Source organism: Chiloscyllium plagiosum, unplaced genomic scaffold (assembly GCF_037043375.1).
Source record: "Chiloscyllium plagiosum isolate Xiang-an unplaced genomic scaffold, Cpla_swu_hap1 HiC_scaffold_14, whole genome shotgun sequence".
Lineage (NCBI taxonomy): Eukaryota > Metazoa > Chordata > Chondrichthyes > Orectolobiformes > Hemiscylliidae > Chiloscyllium > Chiloscyllium plagiosum.
Genome location: NW_028270152.1, coordinates 13824605 through 13842459, shown reverse-complemented (window position 1 = coordinate 13842459; position 17855 = coordinate 13824605). Strand labels below are relative to the sequence as shown.

General features: G+C 41.6%; 1 protein-coding gene across 2 annotated transcripts in view; it reads left to right on the top strand.

The window, feature by feature from the left end:
- The window catches only part of hemk1 (HemK methyltransferase family member 1), a 126794-nt gene that overhangs the window by 94034 nt on the left and 14905 nt on the right, over window positions 1-17855 (top strand). The gene's annotated exons all lie outside the window — the stretch shown is intronic.

The following is a 17855-nucleotide window of genomic DNA, read 5'->3' as shown; positions in this document are numbered from 1 at the left end:
TACTGGGGGCAACTGCCTGGAAGATCGCAACCTCACCTTCCTCCCTATCCATCTGTTTTACTGAGAACCCACTTCCAGACAACACCATCCATCTGCCAGAACAGAAAGGTCTAACCTTTTTTTCAAATGTCTTGGGCTCTTTGCCTGGGCCAGTAAGGGATAGCAGCCCAACTAGTCACAGCTCTTTATGGGCACACGATGAGTTCTAACCAGAGAGTCAGCTGGCTGCCAGAATTTCATCCAGGGAGCCATTTGCCATGTGCATAACTAAAGCAGGAATTTTGGTGCTTTGATTTTAGGTCGAGGGACAGAGTGAAATCTAAAAGATCAGTATTTTGGAGATCTTGCACTCTCTCCTAGGATTGTATTTCCCTTTTAAGAGATTAGTAAGTGTGCACTAATTCAAGAAAATACAACAGTTAATGCAATGACTTCATTTTGGGTCATGTGTGATTTCAGAATGGGAGAAGCTATTGACAAGCCTTGCTTTTCTTTGTATTCAACTCCCTGTCTCTCTGCTCCTGCCTACCCTCCCCCTGATTCCCAAAGTCCAGTGTAGAATCTGCTTCAACAGTATTGTTGGAAATCAGCAGACATGAAAACCATTGTTTTCTTTCACTGATATCTCTCTATTTACTTCATGTATTTGCAGTACATATTACACAGCACAAGTAAAGGAAGGTGAAAAGTTTAGCACTTCATTTAAGTAAATAAAGCGCACTACCAACTGTTGCCAACTGGGGATCATCATTTTATTTTACAAGAACAATAATTTTTAATAGCTTGATATTTACTAGGAAGTCTAAGTACTCAATGGTCGTTAAACATTTTTTAAAAATAAACATCTGATAGTTACAGAATGTGCTGATTTTTGACATGCTGGTTGTGCAGGGAAATGAGAATATATTCCTGAAATAGCAGCAATTATATTTTTCTTGGGTCTGACGTTGTTGATCCTGTTCCAGTTGCCTCTGGTAGATGCAACTTGCTAAAGAAAATTGCTCGAAAGCTTTATTGTCATTAATCTTTCAGTTGAATTGTTGCTCAGTAAACCTGGACACAAAAAGCATCATTTCCAATGAAGGAGATAAAATTTCACAAAAGTAGCAAAGAGGAAAGTGAACAGCAGCAAATTGCCTTTATATAATATCTTTAATGTAGAAAACAATATGTGACATTTTACAAGCACAATAGCAAACAAAATTTGACATCATGTAAGACAGGGAACCAACACTTTGTTTAAAAAGCCAGTACCAGGGAATATCTTAAAACCATTTTTAAAACTAGTACCCTGCCAGATAGGAAACTGTGGTCCAATAGTGATTGTCGCGAGGTCAGCCAGGTGGACCCCATAGAATATGAGTTCCCAGATTGGAGCTGTTAATCTGGTCCAATTCTGAAATGCTATTAGTTTTACTCAGCAATTCAAGAACCATATCAGAATTTCTGACTAGGCTAAAATGACTAGCAGAGGCATGTGACTTTAGTTTAACTGTTATTGAGATGCTGAGAGACCATCTGCTATGTGGAATTAATAGTGTAACCATGCAAAAGCGCCTGTTAGCTGAAACCCAATAGGACTTCTGAAACCAAAGGGCCATCATGACCAAGATTTGAAACATATTTGGATCCAAAGAGACAAGATCACAATAGAGGACGACTTTATTATGGGGAGCAAGAGTGATTGTCCCGAGCAAAAGTTGAAGCCAAATACTGGCTGAACTCCACCAGCATCATCCAGGGCTCTTCAAAATGAAGATATTGGTGAGAACATATTGGTAGGCCAGGATTGGATGCAGACATAGCCCTGTTGGTGGGGCAGTGCCCAGAGTGCCAACAAGGACAAAAACTAATGCCAGCAGCTCCCCCACATTCTTGGGAATGGCTGGGAAACCCTGGACTCAGTTACATGTCAGCTATGCAGGTCCTTTCAAGGACTCGATGCTTTTCATCATTGTGGATGCCCTCTCAAAGTGGCTGGAGTTCATTTGTCAAACTCAGGGATGACGACAGAAAATCTGCACGCGTCTTTTACAGTACACAGACTCGCGGAAGTGTTGGTTACAGATGATGGATCAGTGTTTACCTGCACAAAGCTTGAGTATTTCTGAGAGTCGAATGGCATTCAGCATATAAGGACAGCTCCATATCATCCAATCATCTGACAGGAAGAGCAGTCCAAACTTCGAAGGCAAGCTTAAAGAAACAGCCTACGGCTGCACTAGATACCAAACTGTCCCGGTTCCTGTTTGTTTACAGGACCAGCCCTCATGCAACTACATTGATAGCACCAGCAGAGTCGCTAATGGGGAGAAGACTCTGCACTAGATTAAGTCTGATCTTCCCAGACCTAGGGGAAGGGTGAAACAGCATCAGGAATGCCAATGCTGGACACAAGAATCGCTAAGCGAGAGAGGCAGTTTATTTCGGAGAAAAAAATTTGGTGTAGGAACCATGGGAATGGCCCAGCCTGGCTAAGGGGCTTGGTCAACACAAGGTCAATTTCAATTACATATAAAGTTCAGGTTGATGTGATGGAACTGAACAAGCACGTTGACCATATAAAAGCTGCAAACTCACAAACAGTGCAGGAGCAAAACATGCCCAGTCTCTCAACGGCCTTTCCAACTGTTCTGGAACCCTTGGATTCTATTTCTCCATCAAACATTGAAAATACCTCACAATGTGAGACAGACACGGCAGATGTTGCTGCCTCACTGCCTGAAGAAGAGAATGAATATCTTCCAAAACAATCCGGGTGCAAGAGGAGAATTATTGTGCGTTACACATCACCCATATCAGAGGTGGAATTGGGGGAACCTGAACTGGTGCTGAAATGACCCAGGAGGACCTACAAAAAAAAATTGCCCCATATCCTCAGATTCAGAGGGGGAGGGATATAGTGATTGTAACAAGGTCAATCAGGTGGATCTCATAAGTATGAGTTCCCTGATTATGGCTGTTAATCTGGTCCAATCAGGGAGCTGTGGCTCATAGACATAAACAGGAGTATCCAAGGTTCTGTTCATTCTGAGAGCTGAATCAGCATCAAGGACTCTCCAGGAGTCAATGATGGGTGACTTGGTGATGGGATACTTGCCTCTGTGGAGTCATTTCAATTTCCACATGGGCTGCGTCGCTTCAAGAAGGCAACTCCCACCACCTTCTCAAGGGCAACTAGGAAAGGGCAATAAATGTTGGTCTAGTAAGCAACACCCACATCCCAGAGTGACTATAGAAGAAAAAAGATGGGATTGATATGAAATTCTGCTCACACAGACATGCTTAAAGCTGTCCCAAGATAAACTTGTGAATATTTTGTATTTCAAATGATGATTTAAGGGGTGCCACAGAATAGTGTGACTCTGTTTTATAAGCAAAGACACCACCACATGTCCAAAATTGACTGTGCAACTAGCTTGAGATTTTCCAACAGGAGCCCATGCTTTTGTGCAGTTGGTGATAGAAGCTTCAGATCTGGAACCTTTCTGAAGGTGCATTTCCTGAAACCTGCACTTGGGCCAGCCACTAGCTCAGCTAGAGATAATCAATGCTGTAGCAAGATCCAGGGTCGATAAGGAGAAGAAATCTTCTTAAAAAGAAACAAATAAAAATGAAAAGTCAATAAGTTTTATGCTTTTAGCTTTGATTTGAGTTTTTGAACTTGGACTTTATACTTTTCTTACCCTCTTCCACCCATTGTCTAATAATAAAAAATGGCAACTGTTGTGAAGTAACATGGATAGAGAGAACTTTGTTCCTCAATTGATTAAGTCATCCAAGTTAAAATAGAATTGCTGAGAAAAGTAGCTACCAGGCTCCTAACTCATTATAAAAAGAATTTATTTGGCTGCAAGGTATTTTCAGATTTTTACTATCTCTGCTTTTTTATCAAAATCATCTGACTTGCTAATTCTACAGAAAAAGGTATTCCAACCAAAACAGAATCTCGACATTTCATAGATTCGATGTTGAGGGATAGTTTGTAGCATGACACATGCTTGAGCTGCCTTGAACAGCTTTTACTTGCAACACCAATTTTATTAATTAAATTGATAAGTGCTAACACTTGACTTCTGTCCACAGATGTTGCCAGACCTACTAATCTTTTGCAGCTATTTCTATTTTTGTCTCTGATTTACAACTTCTACAGTTCTTTCAGTTTTTATTTAGTAAAAGAGCATTAAAGTTTATTACAATCAAAAGGGGAAAAAATGCAAACTACTTCACTACATGCAAAAACTATCTAAAACAGTCTTTTTACAAATCATCAGAAATAAAGATTTAACCCTTTTGCCTAAATAATAACCTTACAATATTCGACTTCTGTGAAGTTTACTGAACCCTTGTTGGATTTTGGTGCTTTGGGACCACAGTTACCTAATGTAGACAGTCAGCCTATAGGAAAGAAGTTTTCAGATAGTTTATTAAGTTTGTTAAGAAGCAACAATTTAGATGCAATAGCTTAGTTTGACAAAACAAATGTACTACCTGTGACAGGACAATTACTTATGACATCCCAGTCACTGTTGTCCTTTTGTCCACCTTCATTGAAAGGTTAGTTTTCTTTTTTTTTTGGGAACAAAGTGTTTATTTTCCTAAACGCTACATGGGATATATGTACCAGATAAGTCTTTGACGTCAGCTATGGAACAACGTGGCCTTAGCTCTCTTTATTGACACCTTTCTATTATTCTTACTTATTATAAACTATTTATGTTTGCGAAAGGAAGTAATTGTTATTGTAACCATTATATGAGGCCTCATGCTACACTGGAAATATTAGAAAAAATAAGTTTTCAAGAGACCTCAATTTCCAATCCTGTCTCCACTTTAAAATTCCGAGTGCACTTCGTACAGCTGGAATTGTTTTCTGGAGTTGTTTTTGTACTGGCTCCTAATCCTTTCAGAGCAGGCATTTGTGTTTTCCACACCCTTCACTGTTTAGCAATTTACTGTTTCTGGAGTTTTCTCCTCACTCAGAACTTTTTCCACAACCTTGAATTTTTGGAAACTGTAAAACTAGCAGTGTCTTTTCACTCTGACTGAACTGACAAGTTATATGGCTGTGTCTTTCTGTAAATCTGGATTCCAGTCACTCGGCAACAATGGTATTTTTTCTCCTATCTTTGTTTCTAAAACTGAAGACTACATTCTCCACCTCAAGCTTTACTCCAAACCCTCATTAAAAATGCACACATTAACAAACCTCTCTAGCCCTTCCCTCCTTAACTCAACCAATATAGAAATATAAATCAAATCAGTCTCACCATGGTATTTCAAAGACTGCCGTTCAACAGCGGATTTATCATAAGAAATTTATTGGTGAGTTCCTATGTGTGTTCTTCCTTGAGCCCTACAGCCCTTGAGCAGTTCTCGGCCAAATATCTGTCAGTTTCCTCTCCGAGAAAAATAATTCCAAACAGTAATGATCCTTCTGAGAAAAGAAAGTCCTCCTCATCTCCATCTTAAATGTGAGATGTCTTAGTTTTAAGCTGTGCCCCCTAATTCTCTATGATGGGAAACATTCAGCATGCACTCTGGTAAGTCATCATCAGAATCTCCAATGCGATCACCTCTCATCCTTATAAATTTCAAGGCCCAAATTGCTCTACCTCTCCTGATGAGAAGACCCATTCATCTCAGACATCAGTCAATCTGTGGGTTTCCTCCGGGTGCTCTGGTTTCCTCCCACAGTTTAAAGATGTGCAGGTTAGGTGAACTGGCCATGTTAAATTACCCATGATGATAGATGTGTTAGTCAGAGGGAAGTGGGTCTGGGTGGGTTACTCTTCGGAGGGTCAGTGTGGACTGGTTGGGCCGAAGGGCCTGTTTCCACACTGTAGGTAATTTAATCTAATCTAAATAAAGTGAGCCATCTTAGAACTACATCCAGTGCAATTTCTTAAGGAAGTAGGCCAAACTATACATACCACTCTTGGTAATGCCCTGGTCAGCTGTCATGAAACTTACCAACTTTTATCTTCCATATACCTTGCAATAACTGCCATCATTCCATGTATTTTAACAGCATCGTGATTCACTTTTGGGAGCAATGGATCAACCCCAACCTATATGTTGAATTATGTAGCACAAAAGGAAGCTATTCAGCCCATATTACATGTCAGGTCTTGGAAAGAACATCATAGTCTCCCCACTCCACCCTGTAGCCTTGCAATGGGTATCATTAAATCTGTTTACAACACCTTCACAGGCATTCCCTTCCCAGTTGCAACTTAGTGTGTTAAAAATGTTTTTCTTTCAACTCACTATGGTATCTTTGTTCAGAACATTCAGCACTAAAAAGTTCAGTCAGTTAAATCTCGATAATTGAAATTTGAAGTCACTGACTTGGCCCTGTTGGCAGTCCTTAGTCTTTTTCCAGATTTTAGGCTCCATAGGAAATTAAAAATCCGGGAAATATAGTAACTAGGTTATACAGCCGTATTTAATTTACTCACTAAAAATTTACACCCTTGACCTATCAAAAGAATTCCATTTAGGCTGGTGTTTTAGATTTGAAAGCTGCATGAAGAACTGACCACTTGTGCCAATGATCTTAATGTATAAGTTTTATTTTCCATGACAACACTGTTCATGTGAACAGAGGAGGCCACTTGAGTTTGTTCCACCTTTCAGTAAGATGACAGCTGATCTGATTACTCCACATTCCTGCCTACATCCAAGAGCCTTTCATTCCTTTGTTTCACAAGAATCAATGTACCTATGTCTTAAAAATATTTAAAGATTCTATTTCCACCACCTTTTGTGGAAGAGAGTGCGAATAATTCATGACCAAGTGTGCTAAAATAATTCTCAACAATTCTGTCTTCAATGAACAATATCTTATTTTTAAATAGTGATCCATTCTGGATTTTCACACAAGATGATCAGCTTTTCCACCTGTCAAGATCCCTTGGGATCTCATATTTTCAATCAAATCAGTTCTAAGTCCAGCAGATACAAGCCAAGCCTCTCCATATTCTACCTTAGCTTTACCTCATAAGACAAACTGCCCATTCTATATATTAGTCCAGTACACATTCTCTGTCCAGCTTCAATCCAGTTACATCCTTCCTTAATTTAGGAGACCTTTTATATATAGTGCTCCTTAATGCTATATTAAGTCAATTGCTGCCTTGATGTCAAGGGCAGTCACCCTCAGTCCACTGTTTTATCTATGTTTGGACCAAGGCTTCAATGAGAACATGAGTTGAATGGACCTGGCAGAACATTAACAGCGCCAGTGAACAGGTTATTGTTGAGTAAGTGTTGCTTTATAGCACTGTCCATAAGTCATAGGAGCTGAAGCAGGTCATTTGGCCTGTTGAGTCTGCCATGCTACTCAATGAGATCATGGTTGATTTGATAATACTCAACCTCACTTTCCTGCCTTTTCCCACAATCTTTGATTCCCTTACTGATTAAACAGTTGCCTGATTCAGCCTTGAATATACTCAATGACCCAACCTTGATAGCCCTCCACCATAAAGAATTCCACAGATTCACTATCCTCAGAGAGAAGGAATTCCACCTCATGTTTGTCCTAACTGGGTGACCCTATTACTCTGACTTTTGCCTCTGGTCCTACAGTCAGACTGTGTTTCATTCTTCTAAACTCCAGTGAATATGGGTCCAATGTACTCAGCCTATCACAAGAAAATCCAATAAAATGTCCACAATAGCTTCCGTCACTTTGCTGATGATTGAAAATAGACTGATATGGTGGGAATTGGCCAGGTTGGATTTTTCTAGCTGTCTGTGTGTATAACATAGCAGGGCAATTTTCCACATGGCAAGGAATATGCAATCATTCTAACTGTATAGGAGCAACTTGGCTTGATAGTGGGGAGGGGTTTGTGATTATGGAAGCAACTAGATCCGGAGCAGAAGACTTTAGTATTTTTTCCAGAATTTTGTCAGGGCCCATAATCTTTGGTATCCGGCCTTCAGCCAGTTTTTGATATCTCAAGAAGTGAATTGTATTGGTTCAAAACTCACGTCTGTAATGCTGGGAACCTCAGGAGGAGGTTCACTAAACTCCTAGCTGAAGATGTTTACAAATCCATCAGTTTTGTCTTTTATACAGAGCTCTTGGTTTGTGTAACTTAACTCTTCCAACCTTGTTTTAGCTGTAGTATATCATTTCTGTTGATCCTGAACAGTGATCACATTCCCGTTTCCAACGTATGTGGTCCTGAGGTTTAGTGTACCACTGCCCAGATTGAGATTAGTGAGCACAGCACAGATAGGGATCTATCCCAGAATTTCTGTGCTCTTCAGGAGTCAAAAACCTATCAGCAGAGCAAAGAAATATCTCATGGTTCAGGCAACAGGGCTCCTCACTTTAAACTTCTAAGTGTTGGCTTTTGCAGATATCTGGAGCAGCTGGGGGATGCTGGTGCCTGCACTCTGTACAAAGCTCATTCCACCTTGCCAGATCCTGAGTAAATTCATCGACTTGTCCACTGCTGGAGCTGAAATGCATGAATAGAATATAGAACATTACAGTGCAGTACAGGTCCTTTAGACCTCGATGTTGCGCTGACCTGTGAAATGATATATTATCATTTCCAGCCATAGGTCAGATTGGGATGTCTGGTCAGTGTGGATGAGTTGCACCAAAAGGTCTGGATCCATGTCTTTTGACTCTCTGACTCCATAGTTTCCTGTCTTCTGCCTCCTTCCCTTCTTAAACAGGGGTGTTACATCAGCCATTTCCCAGTCCTCTGGGACCCTCTTTGATTCCAGTGACTCCTGAAAGATCACCACCAATGCCACTACAATTTCCTCAGCTATCTCCTTCAGAACTCTGGGGTGTAGTCCATCCGGCCCAGGTGATTTATCCACCTTCAGACCTTTCAGCTTCCCCAGCATCTTCTCCTCAGTGACTGCTCTCACCTCTGCCCTCTGACTCTCTTGAAGTTCTGGTATGCTGCTGGTGTCTTCCACTGTGAGAATTGACACAAAGTATCTGTTGAGTTCCTCTGCCATTTCTTTGTTCCCCATTCTCCAGCCTCATTTTTCAATGTCCATTCTTGTCTCTCTCCTGCATTTTATGTATCTAACAAAAACTTGCAATCTTCTTTTATATTATTGCTAGCTTACTCTCATATTTCATATCCTCCCCCTCTATTGCTTTTTAACTTGTCCTCTGCTGGTTTTCAAAGGCTTCCTAAACCTTTGGCTTCCCAGTAATCTTCACCAAATTGTATGCTTGCTCCTTTGCTTTTAAGCTGTTCCTGACTTCCCCTGTCAGCCATGGTTGACTTATCCTCCCCTTAGTATGTTTCTCCTTCTATGGGATGGATTTCTGTTGTGTGTCCTGAATTACCCCAGAAACGCCTGCCATTACTGCTCCCTTGTCTTCCCTGCTAGGTTTCCCTTACAATCAATTCTGGCCAGCTCCTCCCTCATGTCTTTGTAGTTACCTTTACACGATTGTAATACCGTTAGATCTGATTCCAGCTTCTCCCTCTTAAACTGCAGGGTGAATTCTATTATATAATGGTCACTGCCCCCTTGGGGTTCCTTCACCGTCAGCTCCTTAATCCAGTCTGTCTCATTACACATCACCAAATCCAGAATTTCCTGTTCCCTAATGGGCCCTGCCACAATCTGCTCACAATCATAGACATTCCATGAATTCCTTTTCTCAAGATTCACTTACCAATCTGATTCTTCCCCAGTCCACCTGCATATTGAAGTCCCCCATGACTATTGCAGTTGTGCCTTTCTTACATGTCTTTTCTCTCTCCTGATTTATTTTCCTTCCCCACATCCTGACTACTGCTTGGAGACCTGTATACAACTCCCATTGTGATCTATTCTTTCTTTTGCGGTTCCTCAACTCTACCCACAGAGATTCTACGCCTTCGAACTCTATATCCCTTCTTGCTATTGATTTCATTTCATTTTTAACCGATAAGGTAGCTCCACCCCCTCTGCCCATCAACCTGTTCTTTTGCTAGGATGTTTAGTATTTAGTCCCTAGCCATGATCCCCTTGCAGCCATGTCTCTATGACACACACAGTATCGTACCCGCCAATTTCAATCTGCGCTTCATGTACTTTGTATCATACGCTGCATGCATTTATGTACAACACTCTCAGTCCAGTGTTGACCCCTTCCCTTTGAGAAGTTGTCCCCTTATCTGCTGGGCCTGAAGTTAGATTCCGGACCCTTCCCATACTCTCTGTCCCATTACTTGTTCTGGAAACTTTAAATAACGTTTCCTGAGCCCTCCCATTTTCCATAATTTTCCATGAACTGATCTCCCATTTAGTTCAAACCCTAACTCTAGTTATGTGGTTGGCCAGGACTCTGTCCCAGCATGGTTCAGGTGAGGCCAGTGCAATCAGGACAGCTCTCTCCTTCCCCTGTACTGGTGCCAATTTCCAGGAATTCAGGTCTATTTCTCCCACACCAATCTTTGAGCCATGCATTGATCTCTTTAACCTTGTTGACCTTGTACCAATTTGCTCGTGGCTCAGCTAGTAATCTAGAGATTATTACCATTTGGGTTCTGCTGTTTAACTTTGCCCCTAGCTGCTCATGTTCCCTCAGAAGAACTTCTTTCCTGTTTCTACCTATATTGCTGGTACATGGACAATTATTATTCCAGCATGGATGAGAGTTACACATTGAGACGCAGTCCCTGCAGAATCTCCATCATAGCAAACTTTGAAGGGATAACCTAGGAAATTGAATAATCCGATGTTGTGAAACTTGAAAGGGTTCAGAAAAGATTTACAAGGATGTTGCCAGGGTTGGAGGGTTTGAGCAATAGGGAGAGGCTAAACAGGCTGGGACTATTTTTCCTGGACTGTTGGAGGCTGAGGGGTGATCTTATAGAGGTTTATAAAATCATGAGGGGCTCGGATAGGGTAAACAGGCAAGGTCTTTTCCCTGGGGTGGAGGAGTCCAGAACTAGAAGGCATAGGTTTAGGGTGAGAGGGGAAAGATATAAAAAGGACCTAAGGGGAAACTTTTTCACGCAAAGGGTGGTACGTGTATGGAATGAGTTGCCAGAGGAAGTGGAGGAGGCTGGTACAATTACAACATTTAAAAGACATCTGGATGGGTATGTGAATAGGAAGGGTTTGGAGGGAGATGGGCCAAATGCTGGCAGGTTGGGCTAGATTGGGATATCTGGTTGGCATGGATGAGTTGGACCAAAGGGTCTATTTCCATGCTGTATATCTCTCTATGACTCTCCCATTATTTAAGATGGGGCATATTTATGTTACCTCCTCCTTCAGTGAGTTCAGTTGTCCACCACCATTCACAACTTGATGAGGGGAATTGATTCATCAGCTGAGGGGGTATGGTTCATGGTCATCAGCAAGAGGATTACTTACCCTTGCTTGACCCAGTGGCAGAAAATTTCATGAGATCCAGAATAAACATTGAGCCCTCCTAGGGCAGTTACCTCCTGACAGTATGCCGCTTTCCCACCAACTATGGATGAGTTTGTCTTGTCCCAATCGGATTGTTGATGTGAGGTCTGGGATCAAGTCATCTCCATGAAGTCGAACTTTACAGACAATGTCAGGTTGAAGCTTATCTGGTCTGAGGGAGACAGCTCTACTAATTTTGACACAAGCTCCCAGTCAGAGGACTTTGCAGGGTCAACAGGCTGATGTGTGCCATTGTCGATTCTTTAGTCAATGTCAAGTGGTCCTTCTGGTTTCATTCTTTTTATCAGATTTTGTTGTAGTTACATCTAACTGAATAGCTTGCGTGGTTATTTTACATGGCATTTAAATTACTCACATTGCTGTGGATCTGGAGTCACCTGTAGACCAAACCAGGTGCAAATGGTGAACCAGATGGGTTTTTTGACAGTTAGCATTAGACTAGCTTTGAGTTCCATATTTTTATGAATTAAATTCAGATTTCACCGACTGTCTTGTTGGAATTTGAACTAATGTCTCCCTAGCATTAGCCTTAACCTTTGGATTACTCATCCAGTGACAACATAATGATGCCTCCACCTCCTCAAGTAAGTTAAATATTTGAAGAGGGAATTTTGGTGGGGCTAAGGGGAAGAGCTGGAGAGTGGGACTAATTGTTTCGTAAAGAATCACAGAGCAGCTTGAAGGGCTAAATGGCTTCGTCTTGTTCCATGTTTATATTTTCAGGTCTTTCAAAGATCTGGTATAGGCATGATGGACTGAATGGTCCCCCTTTGTGATATATCTTTCTGTGGGAAGGTAAAAGTGACGTTTAATCAAAGTGCACAGCATTATGTGGGGTTTCAAAGGAGTCGACAAGGAGAAACCATTTCACTGACAGGAGAGTCAGTAAGCAGATCAAAGATAGCTGGCAAAGAACCAGAGGCCAGATGAGATTTCTGTTCACACAGAAAGTTATTATGAACTGAAATATGCTGCCAGAAAAAAAAATGAAAGAAGATTCAAATATAATTTGCAAAGTGGAATTGGATAAATATCTGATAAAGAAACGTGCAGGTTTACTGGAAAAAATCATGGTAGTGGGATTAACATATAGCTCTTTCAGCAAGTTGGCATCACTATGGCATTCATCTCTGCTACATAATGTGTTTATAGTAATCTTGGGAGGTCTGTAATGTGAGACTCCAATGAAATAGTGTCATTTTCTTGCTTTTAAAGTGTTCTAAGAATGTAAGCAGGTTGTGATCCAAGTACATAACCATCTCCGACACGGTGTTCATGGCATACACATTAAAATATTGGAAGGCCAGTGTTAAACTCAATAGTTCTTTATCGATGGTGGAGTATTTCCTTCAATGGATGTTGATCTTCTTTAAAAAGTAACCAATGGCATTTCAATCCCATCCTCATCTCCCTGGAGGAGTACAGCTCCAACTCCTATGTCACTAGTACCAATGGCAACTTTAAAAGGTTTTGAAAAGTTTGGTGGAGCTAAAACTGGTTTGGTAGTTATTATGACTTCCAAATGGTCGAATGCCTCGTGGCATGGTTCTGTTCACCGAAATTTTGTGTTCTTCTTCAGAAAATCGGCTAATGGTGCCACTACACTGCTGAAGTTTGGAACAAATGTCCAATAGAATCCGCTGAGTCCCAAGAATTCAAGCACCTCTTACTTCGAGGTTGTCGTGGAAATTCCTTGATTGCCTTATCTTTGCTTTCTTTGGGGTCAACCTTCCATGACCGATGTTATGTCCCAGGAACGTCACCTCTGCTTTTGCAAATTCAGTTTTATTTAAGTTTATCGCCAGTTTTGCTTCTCATTGTTGTTCAAAGAGCACTGCCAACTGTACTATGTGATATTTCCAGGACTCACTAAAGATCATGACATCATCCAAAGAGACTGCACAATTTGTTAACCCAGCCACAACTCTGCTCATGAGTCTTTGCAATGTGGCAGGTGTGTTCTTCATTTCAAAGGGCATCACTTTAAACTGATATAGCCCATTTGGGTTACAAATGCAGAAATTTCTTTCACCATCTCTGATAGAGGTACCTGCCAGTAACCACGCATTAAGTCCAACATGGTGATGTAACTGGTATGTCCAACTTTCTCGATACAGTCCTCCCATCTAGGAATTGGATATGAGTCTGATTTTGTAACAGCGTTGACCTTCCAATAATCCACGGAGAATCGTTGGGTCCTGTCTGGTTTGGGAACTAAGACGATCGCCGAACTCCACTCACTCTGGCTTGGTTCAATGGTGTCCTCATCGAGCATGGCCTCCACCTCCATCTGAACCTGTCTGGCTTTGAAAGGATTAAGCCGATAGGAGTGTTGTTTTATCGGAGCAGTATTCCCTACCTCTACTTCATGTACAATAGCATTAGTTCTCTCCATCTTATGCTTACATCTGTCCTTATACTGCAGTAACAAATCTTTCAACTACTTTCTACACTCCTGAAACGGATAGCCTATAGCCTAGTAATCTATCCCACTCCTCAAGGACTTCTTCATTTTTTAAATCTATTTTGAGGCACATCAAAATCCACATCATCTGGATTTGATTCCGCGGTCTGCAGTAACTAACACCTGTTTCTCCAGTTCATTCTCTCTAGTATAATACGGTTTCAAGATGTTCATGTGACATACCCGATACCTATTTTTTTCTGTCTGGCATCTTTACTAGATAGTTCACCTGACTGAACTTTTTCTCAATTTGATAGGGACCACTAAACCTGGCTCTGAAGGGATCTCCTATCACTGGTAACAGTACTAACACATCATCCTCTTGGGAAAACGTCAGAGTCTCAGAGCTTTTATCTGCCACATGCTTCATTCTACACTGGGCCCTCTTTAGGTTTTGTTTATCTAACTCACCTACTCAATTTAATCTCTCCCTCACCTACGATACATAATCTAAGTGTGAGATCTCCAACTTTGGTCCTGTCAATTTTTCTTTAATTAATTTCAAAGGACCTCTCACTTCATGCCCAAATATTAACTCAAAGGAAGTGAACTGAGTAGATTCATTTGGGTCATCTCTAATAGTAAATAATATGAATGGGATACTTTTATCTCAATCATTCGGGTAATCCTGACAGTACGCTCTCAACTTGGTCTTCAAGGTCTGATGCCTCCTTTCTAAAGCTCCCTGGGATTCAGGATGATATGCACTGGATTTAAAGTGCTGTGTACCGAAGCTATCCATAACCTCTTCAAGCAGCCTAGCAGTCAAATTTGACCCTTGGTCCGACTGAATCTGTCTTGGTAGACCGTACCATGTGAAGAAAGCTACTAACTCCTCTACTACTCATTTTTGCCTTGATACTCCGTAATAGAATTGCCTCTGGAGATCTAGTAGATGCATCCATTATGGTTAACAAGTACCGGTTCCCACTTTTAGTTCACGGAAGGGGACCTACATAGTAAATTGTAACCTGTGTGAAAGGTTCTTCAAATGCGGGAATTGGCAACAAGGGTGCTGGTTTTATTACTGCCTGTGGCTTACCTACCATTTGGCATGTGTGGCATTTACGACAAAAGTTAACCACATCCTTGTGCATTCTAGGTCAATAACAATGTTTTTGTATCTTAGCATGAGTCTTTTGTACGGCTCAGTGACCTCCTACAGGTGGTTCATGTGCTACCTGTAACACTTCCTGACTGCATGCTACTGGCAACACAATCTGGTGCACATCGGTCCATTTCTCCTCTGCATTAACCTACCATGGTCTCCGTTTCCACTTCAGGATTCTGTCTTTCAGATAATAACCCTCCGGAATATTCTCTTTTCAGAGTACACATCCACATATATACCTTTTATCATCTTGCCTTGCTGTTGCAAGTCCCTTAGTCTTTCGGACTAAACACTTCTGTCTGACCCTCTGCCTGTTCAGGGTTATTCTGTACCAATATATCAAACAGGGTATCTGCTAACCGAACCTCATCTCCTTCATCTTTCTCTTTACTTTTGGCTTTATGCAGTGACTTATGATAGTGGGATCTGGTTACCACACAGATTTGGAAAACACCAGGATATTTCTGTTTTAACTCCTCAGTTTCTTTGTCTTCCCTGGGCTTCTCCACAACAAGGGGTGTCACTCCCACCTTGGATCCTGCTAAATCATTCCCAAGAACAAACTGAATTCCTGGAACTGACACTCTGTCAATCAGTCCCACTGTAACTTCCCCAGTCTTGAGTTGGCACTCCAACCTGATTTTACATAGGCAAACACTAAATTTCTGTCCATCTGACCCACAAATTACCACACTCTTGGGTAACAGATCCGAAAGAGTGCACATTCATTCATCGCTTACTATCAAAGACTGGTTAGATCCTGTATCTCTCAAAATTATAACTTCTTGTCCTTCTCCCCCTGTTATTTCTGAGTAAACTTTACCCACAGAGACAAATACTTTGTAAAGATCAGGTACTTACTCTGTACCCAGCCCCTGCCGCTCTTCTTGGGGTCTCCTCTATTACCTTCACTAATGCCACTGACTTAGCTTCTTTTTCCACATCTTTTCCCACAGTGCCTTTGTTTAACGACCAGCACTGTGTCTTTACGTGTCCTACTCTCTGGCGGTGAAAACACCTGTTCCCAGTGCCTTTCTGAAACCACTGGCACATAATTTTCTGCGCCCACTCCATTACAGTGAAAACACCTGAGGCCTTTCACCACCTGTCTACCCTCTTGAGCTTCTTTTTTATCCTGCAATAAATTCTTATCAGTGTTCTCCACTTTTGGTTTTGTATTGTAGGATCTCCCCTTCTCCCAACTGCTGACCCTCACAGAATGAAATTCCGACAGGAAGCTTGTCTTATGCACCAACATGTACTCATCTGTGTGTGTGGCTACTAAGGATAGCTGGACCAGCTATCCTTAGTAGCCACACATGCAGATGACAAGCAACATGAGTTCGACTGGGACAACACTACTATTATAGGACAAGCCAAACAGAGAACAGCCAGGAATTCCTAGAGGCATGGCACTCATCCACAGATTCAATCAATAAGCACATCGACCTGGACCCAATATACCGACCACTGCAGCAGACAGCTGAAACTGACAACCGGAAGCGGCAGATTCAAACCACTACAATTGCCGGAGGAAAGATCACAGACGCGCTTCACAGGAGGCTCCCTAACACTGAGGATGTCACCTAGACAGGAAACGTCAGCAACACAAATTCCCAGCTCGGCGAACAGAACCACAACATACAGGCACAGAGCCTGAAGGGTGGAGGTGTAGCATAGACTCTATGCTACTTTCTCCTCACCCCCACCCTCCTCTCACTTATCTCTCCACCCTCAGGCTCTCTGCCTGTATTCCTGATGAAGGGTTTTTGCCCGAAATGTGAATTTTACTGCTCTTCGGATGCTGCCTGAACTGCTATGCTCTTCCAGCACCACTAATCCAGAATCTGGTTTCCAGCATCTGCAGTTATTGTTTTTACCTAATACACATAGGCTGTCTTGCTGATCTTTGAAGGGCCCTATTCTCTCCCTAGTTACCCTTTTGTCCTTAATGTTTCTCCTTAACCCTGTTTGCCAAAGCTATCTCATGTCCCCTTCTTGCCTTCCTGATTTCCCTCTTAAGTATACTCATGTTGCCTTTATACTCTTCTAAGGATTCACTCGATCTCGGCTGTCTACACCTGACATGTGCTTCTTTCTTTTTCTTAACCTAAACCTCACTTTCTGTAGTCATCCAGCATTCCCTGCACCTACCAGCCTTTCTTTTCACCCTAACAGGAATATACTGTCTCTGGACTCTTGTTATCTCATTTTTGAAGACTTCCCATTTTCCAGCTGTCCCTTTACCAGCAAACATCTGCCTCCAATCAGCTTTTGAAAGTTCTTGCCTAAAATCATCAAAATTGGCTTTCTTCCAGTTTAGAACTTCAACTTTTAGATCTGGTTCCATCACTATTTTAAAAATAATAGAGCCCCAAAGTGCTCCCCCACTGACACCTCAGTCGCCTGCCCTCCCTTATTTCCCAAGAATAGGTAATGTTTTGCACCTTCTTTCGTAGGAACATTTACATACTGAATCAGAACATTTTCTTCTTAACACTTAACAAATTCTTCTCAACCTAAACCCTTAACATTATGGCAGTCCCTGTCTATATTTGGAAAGTTAAAATGCCCTGCCATAACCACCCTATTATTCTTACACATGTCAGAACTCTCCTTACAAATTTGTTTCCCAATTCCCCGCTGATTATTAGGGGGTCTGTGATACAATCCCAATAAGTAACTATCCCTTCCTTATTTCTCAGTTCCACCCAAATAACTTCCTTGGATGATCTGCCTTCCATGTTAGGCCTCTTGCATTGAAATAAATGCAGTTTAATTTATCATTCCTGCCATGTTCTCTGCTTTGTTCCTACCACCACCCACCCACACACACACATATGCACACACACGCCTAAA